We start from the raw sequence: 14153 nt of genomic DNA on the forward strand, positions 1-14153 counted from the left end.
CCATCATTTCATTCTACCAGCAGCAGAACTGAGGAAACACATTAAAAACTAGTGAGAGACAAATTAAGCAAGAGAGTTGGATAAAGGGTGACTTCATGGAGAACTGTGACTTTCAGAAAAATAGACTGACTTTTATGAAATTATGTTCTGTGGCTTTAGGGAGTAACAAATTTCTGTAGCCAAAACAGTGACAGCATGCAAATTACTTTCTTCTTGCGTAGAGACATGGGTGCTTCATACTGTTTTCTTCACGTTGGCTTGCTCTGTCTGAAGTTCCTTAAAGGCTTGTTTCCCCGGCTAACTTGATGTAGGCTGCTCAGGTGAAGTTATTATGATTATTTTCTGGTCTGGAAAACCTAGCTCCTTTCTCAATAGGTGAGCGTAGCAGCTGTCATCTTCGTATAGGTAAAAACCTCTTTCTCAGTCCAGTGGATAAGTATAAAGCAATGGGTGACACTACTACTAGAACTGAGCTAGCATCAACACTGCTAATGCAATGAGGTAGAGTGGGATGGGTAAAGGAAACACTGTATAATTTGTATTGTTATGATCCAGCGCTTTCCAACTCAAAGTGGATACAAAAATGTACAGAAAAGCACACATGAAGATTAGTGACAATAAGTATGCAAAGCAAACTGGAAAATACACTAATCCATTTTTGGCTGTACAAGAAGAAAACGGTTCTATAATCCAGGCTTGAGATGCGGGCAATTACAGTGTTCCTCTTTTGTTATGAAGAGCATGTGAAGCCCCTTTAGATGATAGCCTTTACTTGCTTATTTCTCTTTTCCTTAACTGTCCCCTTTTATTTTCATATCTGATCAGAAAACCTAGTTTTCCTAGTTATTCTCTTCCACACTTCCACAGTTAACTGGAAAACATTTTTTGTCCATGAGATATGACATTAAAATAATGACATTTTATTGCACTTACAGTAAGAAATAAGGTTGAAGTGCTTACCCAGAAGTCACATGTAGTCCTGTTCCATCAAAACCGAGCTGGATGGCCATTTTGTTAAACATTAATAACCCTATTATTCCTATTCCCACAGCCTGGCTATTAGGGAACTACATTAGCATTTGACATGTATAACATATTTTTATAAAAATCCCAGATTAAAAATATAAAATCAGCAGCAAAAAGTTTTGATGCTCAGCCCAAACTGCTTTTTCTATTGACAATAAAGACAAACATTTTGCTTTCCTGGAAATAAACTCGTAAAATAGGACTGTGGTAACTGAAAAACCTTTATGTAAGAAAAAAACCCAGTGGGATAAAGGTCTTCTGAAGTTTTGTATTGATACTGCTGTTTAGTTGTGTCTATCCAATTTTATTCAGTAACTAGACTTGATTCTGTTATTTAGAATAAGCTGCTTCAAACTGAATATAGTACCAGGCTGTCCTATGAAGAACACATACATAAATTGGTCTGAGCCTCAGTTATACTGGTTTCAACCCACCATGCCTGTACAGATACTTGAATTTACATCAGCGCCATAAACCATGTGACACCAACAGCAATCCTACTGCTTGGCCACCTATTTCCTTAAAAAAAATCAATACATAGAAGCTGTATCATCTAGGATGCCTGTCCTTTATGTGCTTGCTGACAGCACCTGCCCTACACCTAGACCTCTGTGGTGCAGGGCACAGACTGCATGGCTTACAAACAGATATCTAGCATTGTAGGCCCTAAACTCTGCTGGAGTTACTTGAAACTTGCTGCTGCTAAATTGCTTAGGTGCACCTGCAAAATGTATTGAATTACAATGGAGAAAGAGCTTGGGGTTTTACATCAGTGCTATTTTTCTTTTTAATCTGTTAACTGAGACCACGATACTGGCAGTTGAGGATGTCTGACTTTTGTGCCAGAGCTCTGTCTTTTTCTCCCTGCCTAAAAGCATCATGTTCATGAGCTCTGTTTCTTGAGGGATGAGCAGAAAATATATGTTCTCTAGCAAACCTTTTGGCAATTAACACTAATAAGTACCAGAGGGAAACGTGTCCAGTATTTCCCTTAATCTTATAAAGAAATTCCCTAGCGTGAGGACTTGGATATTCTTTTGGAAGCAGAGCCAAGTACCTTGCAGAACTCTCACATGATGTTATGCACACCTTCAGTTTTCATGACCCAAGTTACGATTTGGCAAAGTAAATGAATTTCATATATATCTCTAGTTTTTTTGAGTAAAAAGGTTGAGCTAATTTATTACAATGTTATTAAGGTAGTTAAAGATGGAACAATATGGTGATCAAATTACAATCTATTGTCTTTGATCACTGTATCAAGTTTTAATTCTTTGCCAAGGGAAGCTACTTGATAAGGGCAAAATGCCTGTTCCTGTCACACTAACAAAAGAACTTTCTCAAAGCCTTAACCTCAGCTGAAGGTTGAATTGTTCAGTAAATCAGGTTTTGAACCCCATCACTTCTGAAAGAGACTTAGTGGAAGTGAGACTTCGACATACACACTTAAGAATATGTTGACTAATAAGATAGAATAATAAAAGGTAAATCTGTCACTTCAGTGAAACAAGAGTAAAAATAGTTCGAAGCAGTTCTGCTTGATTACTCTAGATCTTTAATTTGAGTAGTTGTTGGCAGGCCTTCAGGACATGAGTCAGCACCTCTAAATTCAAAGATGCAGATCCATCACAGTTTTCTTGCTGATGATTCTAAATTTTCTTATGTGCTGAAAGACTAGGGCAGGGAAATGCAGAGAGTTTTGGATGTTGTGAATAGCAGGAAAGAGAAAGTCCATTTTATTCTGTATTGCTTTGTTTTTGTGGGAATTTTTTCATTTTCCCCAGCTCATGAGCAGTTGTTGTGGCTTCTGGGCTAACTGGGTGAGTCCAAGAGTCCAGAACAGTCACTGCAGTCAAATAAGTTTGGGGGAACAGTTGATGTTAAGGTCAATGTGGGAAGCCTCATCACTGAATAAACCTCCACTTTGGCAAAGAGACTATAGGTAAGATGATCTTTTAAAAAATAAATGTGGTGGGTTTGACCTTGGCTGGATGCCAGGTGCCCACCAAGCCACTCTATCACTTCCCTTCCTTAGCCGGACAGGGGAGGGAAAATATAACATAAGCCTCTTGGCTGAGATAAGGACAGGGAGGTCATTCGGTAATTATTGTCATGGGCAAAACAGACTTGACTTGGGGAAATTAATTTAATTCATTACGAATCAAATCAGAGTAGGGTAAAGAGAAATAAAACCAAGTCTTAAAACACATTCCCCCCCACCCTCCCCTTCTTCCTGGGCTCACTCCTGACTTCTCTACTTCCTCCCTCTTCCAAGCAGCACAGGGGGATGGGGAATGGGGGTTGCAGTCAGTTCATCACACACTGTTTCTGCCACTCCTTTCTCCTCATGCTCTTCCCCTGCTCCAGCGTAGGGTCCCTCCTATGGCAGACAGTCTTCCAGCATGCATCCTTCCCATGGGCTGCAGTTCTTCATGAACTGCTCCAGTGTGGGTCCCCTGCAGGGTCACAAGTCCTGCCAGCAAACCCACTACAGCCTGGGCTCCTCTCTCTATGGGGTCACAGGTCCTGCCAGGAGCCTGCTCCAGCACGGGCTCTCTATGGGGTCACAGCCTCCATTGAGCATTCACCTGCTCCAGCATGGGGTCTTCCATGGGCTGCAGGTGAATATCTGCTCCACTGTTAACCCCCATGGACTGCAGGGGACAGCCTGCCTCACCGTGGTCTTCACCACAGGCTGCAGGGGAATCTCTGCTCTGACACCTAGAGCACTACCTCCCCGTCCTTCTTCAATGATCTTGGTGTCTGCAGGGCTGTTTCTCTCATATATTCTCACTCATCTCTTCTGGCTGCTGTTACATAGGGTATTTTTTCCCCTTCTTAAATACATTATCCCATAGGCGCTATCACTGTCACTGATGGGCTCGGCCTTGGCCAGCAGCGGGTCCATCTTGGAGCCAGCTGGCATTGGCTTTATTGGACATAGGGGAAGCTGCTAGCAGCTTCTCACAGAAGCCACCCCTGTAGCCCCCATGCTACCAAAGCCTTGCCATGCAAACCCAATACAAGAAGAAGGATTAAAGATGTCAGGAATATGTTGTTGAGAAGGTTATTTATTACATCCTTTCCCATCTGGATAAGATAATGGACGAGATGCTTACAATGAGCAAAAATTTGTCTTTTATGTAAAATGTGTAATTGTCTAATCTATTTGTATTTCTCCTATAGAAATTTCTTTAATCATTCAGTGTTTCTTAAAATACTCGAGGCCATTTTAGTAACCAAAGACTGGGGGACTAATATGAAACCTCATGAAAACATGAGCTTGTTGGCTGCAGTGATGTAAAACCATGAGCTGAATTTGTATAAAAATTAATTCTCCTTTGAATTAATTTCCCTAGAACTGGCCTCAGATTCAAGTCAATATGAGACTTCCCCTCAACTTGACTTTCTCAAAAGTGAATCAGCTCTGCAAACCTTGTTTAAATAAGCTCCAGTGTAAAAAAATAAAAAGCAGGGGTGGGGGGAGTGGGGGCAGGGCCTCCCAAATCAAAGCTAATCTTCATAATGGAAACGTTTTACTTCTGTAAGAAGACTTTGTGTGAGAAATACCATTGGGTGATATTTAGAATAGTGTTTTGAAAAGTCATTTGATTATTTTATCTAAATTATTGACTGAGTGGAGAATCTGGTGGGCAACAAATGGTTGCCCTTGGAAAAGAAAGGAGCACAGCACCTGGAGTGCAGTTTGTAATCCCAGAGGTACTACTCTGTATCTCATGCTGCAGTCAAGGGTTAGTGAAGGTAAAAGCAAGTGGAGCATCAGATCTGTAGTGCAGTCAGCTGATGTGATGTTTGTGAAGAAACTCAGCCTGAAATCGTCGCAATACCTGTCTCAGAAGCAGATACACATACAGCATAGAAAGTTTGCAAGAAGGGGATGATGTGAAAGGCAGAGAAAGCACAAGGCTTACCTCTACATTAAACAAACCATGAAAGTTTTGTGCCCTCCTTCACTCTTTTGTCATACTTTGCCTGTGGTGCATTTGCAGGGAGTGCTCTGGCCTCTCCGCTGTAAGCAGCTCTGGCGTGGACTGCTGAACTGCTGCGGCACACTAATACACTTGGCAGCTGCATGGCTCACCCTGTACAGCTCTACAACTGGTGCACAGTGTCAAAAAAACCGTTTGCAATTATTGTTTTTCCTGAAGATTTGACACATCTAGAATAGAGGGATTCTGACATAAGTGCTTTATTCCTTAAATGCAGCCCTCTTTCAAAATGCAATATTATTTCTCTCTGTATACAAACAGCTTGCTGGACAACATTTTTACTTTCTGACATAAATTGTAAACATCCATTAATACCGGCACAATAAAACAAGTGCATACAATCTATTGTTCCATTTTCAACTCTGTGAGTAGAACATAATAAAGCAGATTTGAAGGAGCTAAGCTGGTTACCATGTAAAATGCAAGAAAACCCCATTGTGTGATGGAATAGCAACTTGTAAATCCCCAAGGCCATTCTTTTGTATTGCTTTAGAAGATATGTGGTGCCAGGGTGTCTCATTCTTCCACCACTATCTTGGCAACTTGAAATGAGGGATGTGCCAGGCAGCATGGCCTGAAAAATGCAAACTGGAAAAAGCAGATGCCAGGTTTTTTGACCACATGGAGTCCTGAGCTCCCATAAAAAGGCACATGTTTGCTGCTAATCTGAGCAGAACATAGCAAACTAAATAAGCATATGTCCATTTATACCTCAAAGTGTTGTTAACTAGTTTTAGTGAGGTAATTCATTGCCTCTTGAGTATTTATTTTTTATTCTGTGTTGCTATCTTACACAAATCCTGTTTGTCTTATAAGTTAAATATCAAAAAATGTTAGTTTGTGTATATTTTCCTGTACATATTTAGGCATATGTACAGTGACAGGTACAGAGGCACACAGTGCCAAATGCTATTAGAAAGAATTTGTTGAATGAAATTGAGTCAATTTCGAATATTGAATCTGCTGGAATTGCCCTTGAGTCACAGTTTTTAAGTCTTTTGAGATGCCTAGATTTCTCACTGGTAATATTAAACCAGTACGATTTATGTATGTATTTTCAGATTGATTTCTTTTACAACTGCAGTGAATTTTATTTGCAAACTACAAAGTTCATGCATGTAGTTTGGGTGACAGGTAACCAGAAACCAGCCTGGTTCCAATTACGTTGGTTCAACTTGGTCCCTGGTGTTCTGTTTTCAAAAGCAGATTTCACTGCAGATATTCAATTATGAATCAGAGTAATGTGTGGACTTTATCTTTTTGGGTTTTGTTTTTTTCTTTAAAAAAAACAACAACAACCTAACCTGACATAGCTTGATCTCACTAGGTTTAAATTCTCTTACGTTTGAGGGGGAAAAAATACCTGTTGTAACCAATGCTACCATACCCATGTATGGACAGTCAGTGTCTACACAAGGGATAAGCAATTGGAATAAAACAACACAGAGTTGAGACAGGGTAGATGAAAATGAAGACAAGTGTCTTGGTCTGGGGTTTTTTGTTTCTTCTGTTGTGGGGTACCTCCTTCCGCCAGATCTTGGAAATCGGGGTTTGCTGTCTCCACTAGTCAGTGGAACTGTTCACCCAGGCAATTATTAGCAGGATAGTAGCCTTGAACTGGAGTACATTAATAACAAAGGTGTAAACATATTTTTAAAAGAAAAGGGACAAGTGGAAGAATTTAGTAGTGCAAGATCCTTGGGTCAGAAATGCTTCTACCGTTGTTGATGGTTACAGAGTTGTTTGTTGCTCTGGATGTAATTCTCCCCACCCACCCCTTTTTTTCTTAGAAGCAAAATTTATGAAGTAAAGGAAACAACTTGATTTGGGAAGGATGTTTACAGACAGGGTGGGAGAACAAAATGTGATGTAAGAGAGATTAGTACAGGCCAGCTAAGCATCTTCTTTAGCTATATCGGGTGCTTTCCTGCAGCCGTATTTTTAATTCCAATGTGAATTTAGTTAAGAGCTTTGAAAATACCTAACCTATTTAAGCTCAATACAGAAGGCAGCAGGGAATCATTACAATGACTCATAAGGCATGGGATACCAATATTGAAATAAAAATGTGTTGTTCCCAATTTGTTCCAAATGCTATGTTTCAGGCAGTAATTCCGCAACATCTAGGACTGCTTTATGAAACACAATCTTTTTCTTTAATAAAGAGATAATTGAAAACGCGTTTGCTGGGCTTGAAAGAACAAACGGTGTTTCTCCTGGCTGGCTGGGGATCGTAAACATGTTTTTGACAAGGGTTTAGAGAAAGCTCTGGCTGGATGAGGTCATATAACAGAAGTTGGGCTTTCTGACCCCATATATATATCTGATGTGATGATTCTACACTTCAGGAGCTGTCAAAAGAAAATCTCTTGGGTTATTTTTGTTACTGCTTTGACAGCAACTAGTGTCTTGAGGCACTAGGAAAGAAAAAGCGAGCCTGACAGGACCGGAATGAATTGCCTCCATGACGGAAAGGAACTGCTGTATGTAAGGAGGTAATACACAGACTGCAGGAAGGTGAAGATAAATAAGAATGTATATGAGGACAGTATCTTTTCTATATTCAGTGTCTAAGGGCATTAGTCTTCCTTATACTTTTTCCCCTTGTCTCATACTTTCTCCCTGTCATGAAGAAGTGTACTTTTTTCAAGTTCGCATGTTCGTTGTTTCAGTAGGTTTTATGTATACATTCATTGTACTATGTCTTTCTCACTATTTTGCATATAAACCCCATATTGAAATGACTTTCCTAATCCTATATCTTTGATGCCTCTGAGAGGTTTTTTAAATGGATGACAGGGATATAAACCCCTCACTTATAGAACCCACTGGAAGCCTCAGAAAGCCTAAGCTGTGTCTGGTAAAAAAAACCCCAGAAGCAATAGGAAATGTTTAGTTGTTGACTTGCAAGGATCTCTTACCATCCCGTACTTGTGGGCTTGGATTTTAATGCCTTGGATCGAAGGCTCCTTTTGTGATACTTCTTAGCTTCCTTAGCTCTGTAGATGATATGTAAAAAAAGGCAAAATGTTGTATCATTGATGTCTGTTGATATTTTGAAGGTATAAAGTTGTTAACTGGGAAGCATGTGTTTCAGAAGGTACTGTTCAAGTAATTAACAAGGACTATGGTTAAAATTATATCCATGCTTTTCTGGTAACTTTGATTTGCCTGTTCACTGTTCTTCACCACGGCTTCTACTTAGGCACTCTGAAAACTTAAGTCTAAAAAATAGGTTAATTTTATAACAGCAATTTAGCTGTGACTTGTGAATAAGATTATTTCATTGCTTTGTGATTTAGAACGTAAGAAAATGGAGCTGAGACTAGATGGATTAAAAACATTCAAGCACAAGCTTGTATTTGAAAGATGGTTTATCTTTCACTTTGACAAGTAAAAGACAAACATGAAACATGGGGGGAAAGAAAGGTACAATCCTACATAGAGCAGGGATAGCTTAGAAATAATGAAAATGTCTTTATTTCTATTATCCAGATCCTTGCAGTACCATGTCTCAAAAGCAACTTGTATAAGACTCCTTAGACTGTTTACTGGCAACAGATTTCATAAAAACATGAGGAGAAAACAGAGCTAAAGGTTGATTTTGCTGTTGTTGTAGAGAAAAACAAGTCTCAGTTGTAAATAAGGACCAGCTATTTCTCACTGCTACAGCTAAGATTTAGATTATTCATCTAAAAATACAACGTGGAAAAATCTTTCTTGACTTTTTATGCTGTTCAGCATAAACTAACAGGTGATGTTAGAGAACAGAGGAAGAGCAGAAGAAGTAGGTCTGTGCATGCTCTCAGTAGCAGCTCCATCAGTAGCATTTGGCCTGCCTTGGATGTGAAGATCAGATTGAACAAAACATCTGAAGAAAATAAGCCCACTAAACTCTAAGTGGAAGAATAACTTTCTGATCCCTAGGTCAAGAAGAAATACATACCTCACAGGGAAATTAGCCAGTGTATTACAACAAGGGCAGCAAGCTTGCACAAGCTAGAAGTCAAAAATGGTTTGGAGTTCAGAGGGATTCTTCTGTCAGGGGTTCCTCTGACATCCCTCCACAGGCTAGAAATTATTCACACATTAAGCAGGCCAAAGAAAATAAACTTACCATATCTTGAAGTCTTTTGGGCCTCTCTTCTCCTGTCTGTCAGGAATCAGTCACATCCTACCACCTTTCACCTGTACCTGGCTGTCTAATTAAGAAGCAACTTTCTTTTCAAGATAGGCTTATCATGCCATGCCAATGCTTTCCTCTCTTTCTCTTGGTTTTTTTTCCTCTACTTTTTTGATAAGGAGATTATCTTTATGCTTTAGAATTAATACTAAGCCCACATCATTAGGAATCATTGGCTTCACTCAGCATTGCACTGGTTGGCATACTCATTGTAATCTGAAGATCACCTTGTATAGCTGTGTTCATCAAAGTCATGCATCTAAACTCAAAACTTATCAAAAAACTTAGATAATAGATTAGTCTTACATTCTCCCCATCCCTCAGTCAAATGGCCACAAGAAAGCACAGCTGGTGCTAATTGGACCACTTTAAGATCTTTGTACATTTTTCTTTTTCCCCTTCTGGCTCTGTTTTTCTTGTCTTTTTCTGTTTGAACTCTGCCAGTGCTGAATAAAAAGAATGTCTCAATCTGAAGAGCCAAAGCTGTGGAGGGTCACTGAAGCAAGACCACATCACCTATGAACTGGCAGTGAAGGATGTATACCGCATACTTAATAGCACCTGTAGATCCTCAGATTGATCACCTCCATGGCAAGTACTGTACAAACATGTTATAAAGGAAGACAGTCCCATCCCCACAGAAGATACAGCTGAAAGTCTCCTGCCTACCTTCTACTCACTTTTATATACCTACTCTAATTAGGATTCTCCTGTTCCTATTCCCCGCTGTCTTTCCACACTTCTCAGGCTTCTTACAACAAAAAGATCCCTTCAGGCAGCTTTGTACTACTTCTTGCTCCATTTGAAGTACCTCAGTGTGGAGCTAGCATGTTTTGTTCTGATTTCACCATGGCAAACCTCAAACTGGTGGGTTGGGGAAGAAGTGTTTCTATGGTATCTGGTGTAATTTGATCAGTTATTCTTGCTTTGTGGCAGGGCCAAGCTGCAGGATCTTTGTGTCCTCCTCTGAAATTTAAATACAAGTAAATGAGGAATTAAGAATGAATGTGCAAGCATATAATGAGCTAAAAGGTCAAACAAATCAAGAAATAGGATACAGGTGAGGCAAGCAGGAAAGGGGTTCATGTAGTTTACAACTTTAATCATATCGTGTTTGCTGTAAGTAAAGATGTACAGAGACTTTGTCTGTAGCTAGTGCAGGATGTAATTGCTGCAGCAGTGAAAGGTGTGAAAATTTTTTTCCACAGAATGGATATAGCTGTTAATGAGTCTAGCTGAGTGCTCTTAGAAATGAAGCCACTTTTGGCCTGCCTGAGTAAGAACAAACTCTGGAACAAAATCTTTTGTACCAAAAAAAAAAAAAAAAAGCTGATTTGCAACTTGTGAAGGAACAAATTTTGACAAACATATTCAGTACCTCAGAGCAGGGAGATTTTAGAGGATAAGAGATTACGCATGGATATTTTCAGTGGTAAAATCTTCTGATCAGTTCTTTAATCCCAAAGCTTGCAGTCAAAACCTCCAGCTTTCAGGAAGTGAAGGAAAGAGCTGGAGGCTTGGCTTTTCTTTGAGTTTATTGGGGAAAAAATAGAAAAGTATTTTAAAGATTTGAGCTTTTACTTGTTTGTAGTCTTTAAGCCAAATTCTGGGAACGACATTAAAAACATCATGAGTGCACTGACTGCCAGAAACACTGCACACTAGCATGTTTGTGAATGAATGCAGTATATGGCTTCACATGATTAATTTATATTGTCAAGAACAGTACAGCTTTAATCTGCATGTCTTCATCTCCCTTGATTCCTGAGATGTGCCATTGACAATAGTTTCCGTGTCAGAAAAAAAGATCTCTGCTAAGAAGAACAGATTTGGAAGAAAAAGGTGGTGTGATTTAAGATGCAGAATGATCCAGGTAATGGATACAGCAGGAGCACTTTGTAGGAAGCAACAAGAAAGCACTAAACAGCTCAATTTGAGGTACTGTGGTAATACAGCAGAGTACAAAACTGAACAGGTAGTGGGGCAAGAGGAGATTAAAGAGATGTTTCTTTTCTCTCCTTACATCAGCCAACTTCAGAACTCTTTAGGCAGAATGTTTGCATGGCAAGGTAGTTCTGTTCATACTCTAACTTTGGAAAAAGGGCTTCTTGGGGATTTTTAGTGTGTCTTCAGTTTTCTCCTTTTTTTCCCCTACATCAAACAAAGTTGATATGGAATATTTTTGTTCAGGAATAAATGCCACTTGCAGGCTTAAGAAAAAATATGAATTAAAACTTAATGATTTAGTAGAAAAGAATTTTTGCACAAAAATCGTATCTTTTGGTTAAATTTTCAACTTCATTGTTCATAGTTAATTTTTCCAGAACTAGGAGCTAGCATGTTTATGGAAAACATTTTTGTTTCCTTAAAGATCATAAATATTCTTTAAAAAAGGTTGTGTTCCTGCTGCCAGACTCTGAGTCATCCACATACTCCTGCTGTTCAGTTACCTGTAAATATGGTGGTCTAAGCATGTTTATTGTGTAGGGCTGAATATGTCATCAAGTGTCTCTTTCAGTAAAATTACAATTTTGACTGTGCCTGCATTTCATTTTACTTCCCTCTGTTTATCACTGCTCAATCTACTACACTACAGTGGCTGTTCTTGTACACACAGCACATGCCACTATGGCAGCATCCTTTGAACCAAAAAAGTATAAATTGTAATTTCAGTCAAGGGTTTTGACTGGATGAAATAAACTGGGAACCTTTGACATCTTGGAAAGAAATTCCTGGGATACCCTGTCACCTGAGGAAGATATAATACACAGGCTGGATAATGGACATGGTTTAGAACCTAATAGAACAAAATATGCAACCAGGGGTCATTACTTTTTTGTGTATGGAAGCTGATATTTTATTAATTGTATTGAAAATTACAGTTTTTGCAGTCTTCTCTGAAGTAAGAAACATGGCCTTAAGCTAAATCAAGAGAACTTCTGAATACTTTGGCAATACATTTCTTTGGAACAGCTAGATGCAGTTAATTGGCAAACACATGCTGCTGTAGCAAGCAAATTTGTAATCCCTCTCATGCTTAGAGTATGAACTGCTGACGTAATGCAGGCCCCAAAGCACATAATCAGAGTACATCATCCCTGACTTGAAAGTATCCTTTTTTTCACTTTCACCTTTGCATAGTTGTGCTTTTGGGAGCAGGCGAACCTGTTTTGTACATATAGAATGTGCTTTGTATTAATTGTAATTTTGTATTCTGTTCGGGGGAGAGAATATGGGGTAAAGCTGAGGAATCTGTGCAGTTGCTTTCCTGAAAAACAGAAGCTATGGAAGGATCTACTGTCTCCAACTTGCTTACAGGGTATCACCCAGACAACAATTAAGTACCTATTCTGTGAAGCCAATTAGTTGTTAAGTACCTGATACTTTTCAACAGCAGACTAACACAAACTTATTTCTCCATGTCAGGCGAAACTTATATTACCAACATGTACATGCTAATGATCTATCGACTGATCTTTGCAAGAAAGTGATTCATGAACAATACTTGATTTCCACTGATTGCAAGAAAGAGATCTCAGCATGACTTTGGAAGTGCTCAGCTGCTTTTACTGTCAAGCCTCATGATCAGAGAGCAAGCTAAATAGCAGGCCAGAAAAATTGTGCTTTTTTTCTCAGAGAAAGTGTCAGAGAGAGATGGAAATTCTGAAGAGGTTTTCTCACAGAAAACACCAGCTTCAGCAAAGAAAGAAAATAATGTTGATCTTGAAATATTGCAAGGATGCTCCTGGAGGACTTACACCTTGAAATCTGTCTCCTCTTCCATTGGGAGCCAGCTATCCCAAGGTATTTCCCATGATGTATCATCCTCTCTCCTCTTTCCAGTGTCTCAGAGCCTGTTCTATAGAAGAGACTGGTTGCTGAACTAGTTCAACTAAAACTCCTTTGTAGCACAATGGAGCTTACTCAAATCAAACTGCTATAGGTTTGGATGCTCTGTTTCTTGGCAAAGCCTCCTCCACAAAGCAGTTGCTTTCATATTTTGCTTCAAAGCAATTTCCACAGAACACTTTCCCTGTCTTTATCAGGAAGTGACAAATATGTCAAATTTGTTATCAGAACTGATCTTATTCAGAAAACAATTTACTGTTTGCCTTAAACTTCACTTAAAAATGCTGTATTTTCTGGCTTAAACTAATATTTCACCTTACCTTGGTTCTCTGGCTTATGTTCTTCAAACAGATACATTTTTATATATAAAATGTGTATCTACTTAAATATTCTTATTTATATCATCGTAAAAAATAATGGCAGGTGGATCCCTTTTGGTGTTTGCAAACAACAATAATGTTTGATGATGAATGCACAACATTGTCATCCAAAATTGTTGTTTATGGTGAAATGAGGCCTTTATTAAGAATTTACTATGTACGTTGAACATTATCCTGGATTTCTGCAAAATGCTTCGATAAACTTGGCAGGCAGATTTCTCTCCCTCCTGGAAAAGGAAACTTAATGCCTCCTCTATGTTTACTTCTGTTTTGGTTTTATCAGTGAAGGCATGCATGTGTATATATGTGCTAGAAGGTTTTTATGAGATGCACAGTTATTGTTATTTCCCCTCATACACAGAGTAAAAGTCTCCTTTCAGCCTGACTGAATTTTAATTCTGTTTCAGAGAATAACAGAACAGGAAAGCATCAGTCAGACTCTGAGAGACAGCATGTTGTGGGTGTCCTCTGCATGATCTGTATGGCTGTGGGTGGCACAGCCTGGTTTGCCTCCCATAACCTTGGTTTTAGTATTTGACGATTTTATCAACTGTAAACTCATCAGGTTAGAGTTCTTCATGATGTGTGTGTGCCTCCAGCTGCTTGTAACCACCAATTCTTTGTGAAATCTTCAGACCAACATGCCACAGCTGATGTGCCATAATAAGATGATGACTAGGGGGAAATACCATGTTTAATTCACTT

Source organism: Phalacrocorax carbo, chromosome 2, assembly GCF_963921805.1.
Source record: "Phalacrocorax carbo chromosome 2, bPhaCar2.1, whole genome shotgun sequence".
Lineage (NCBI taxonomy): Eukaryota > Metazoa > Chordata > Aves > Suliformes > Phalacrocoracidae > Phalacrocorax > Phalacrocorax carbo.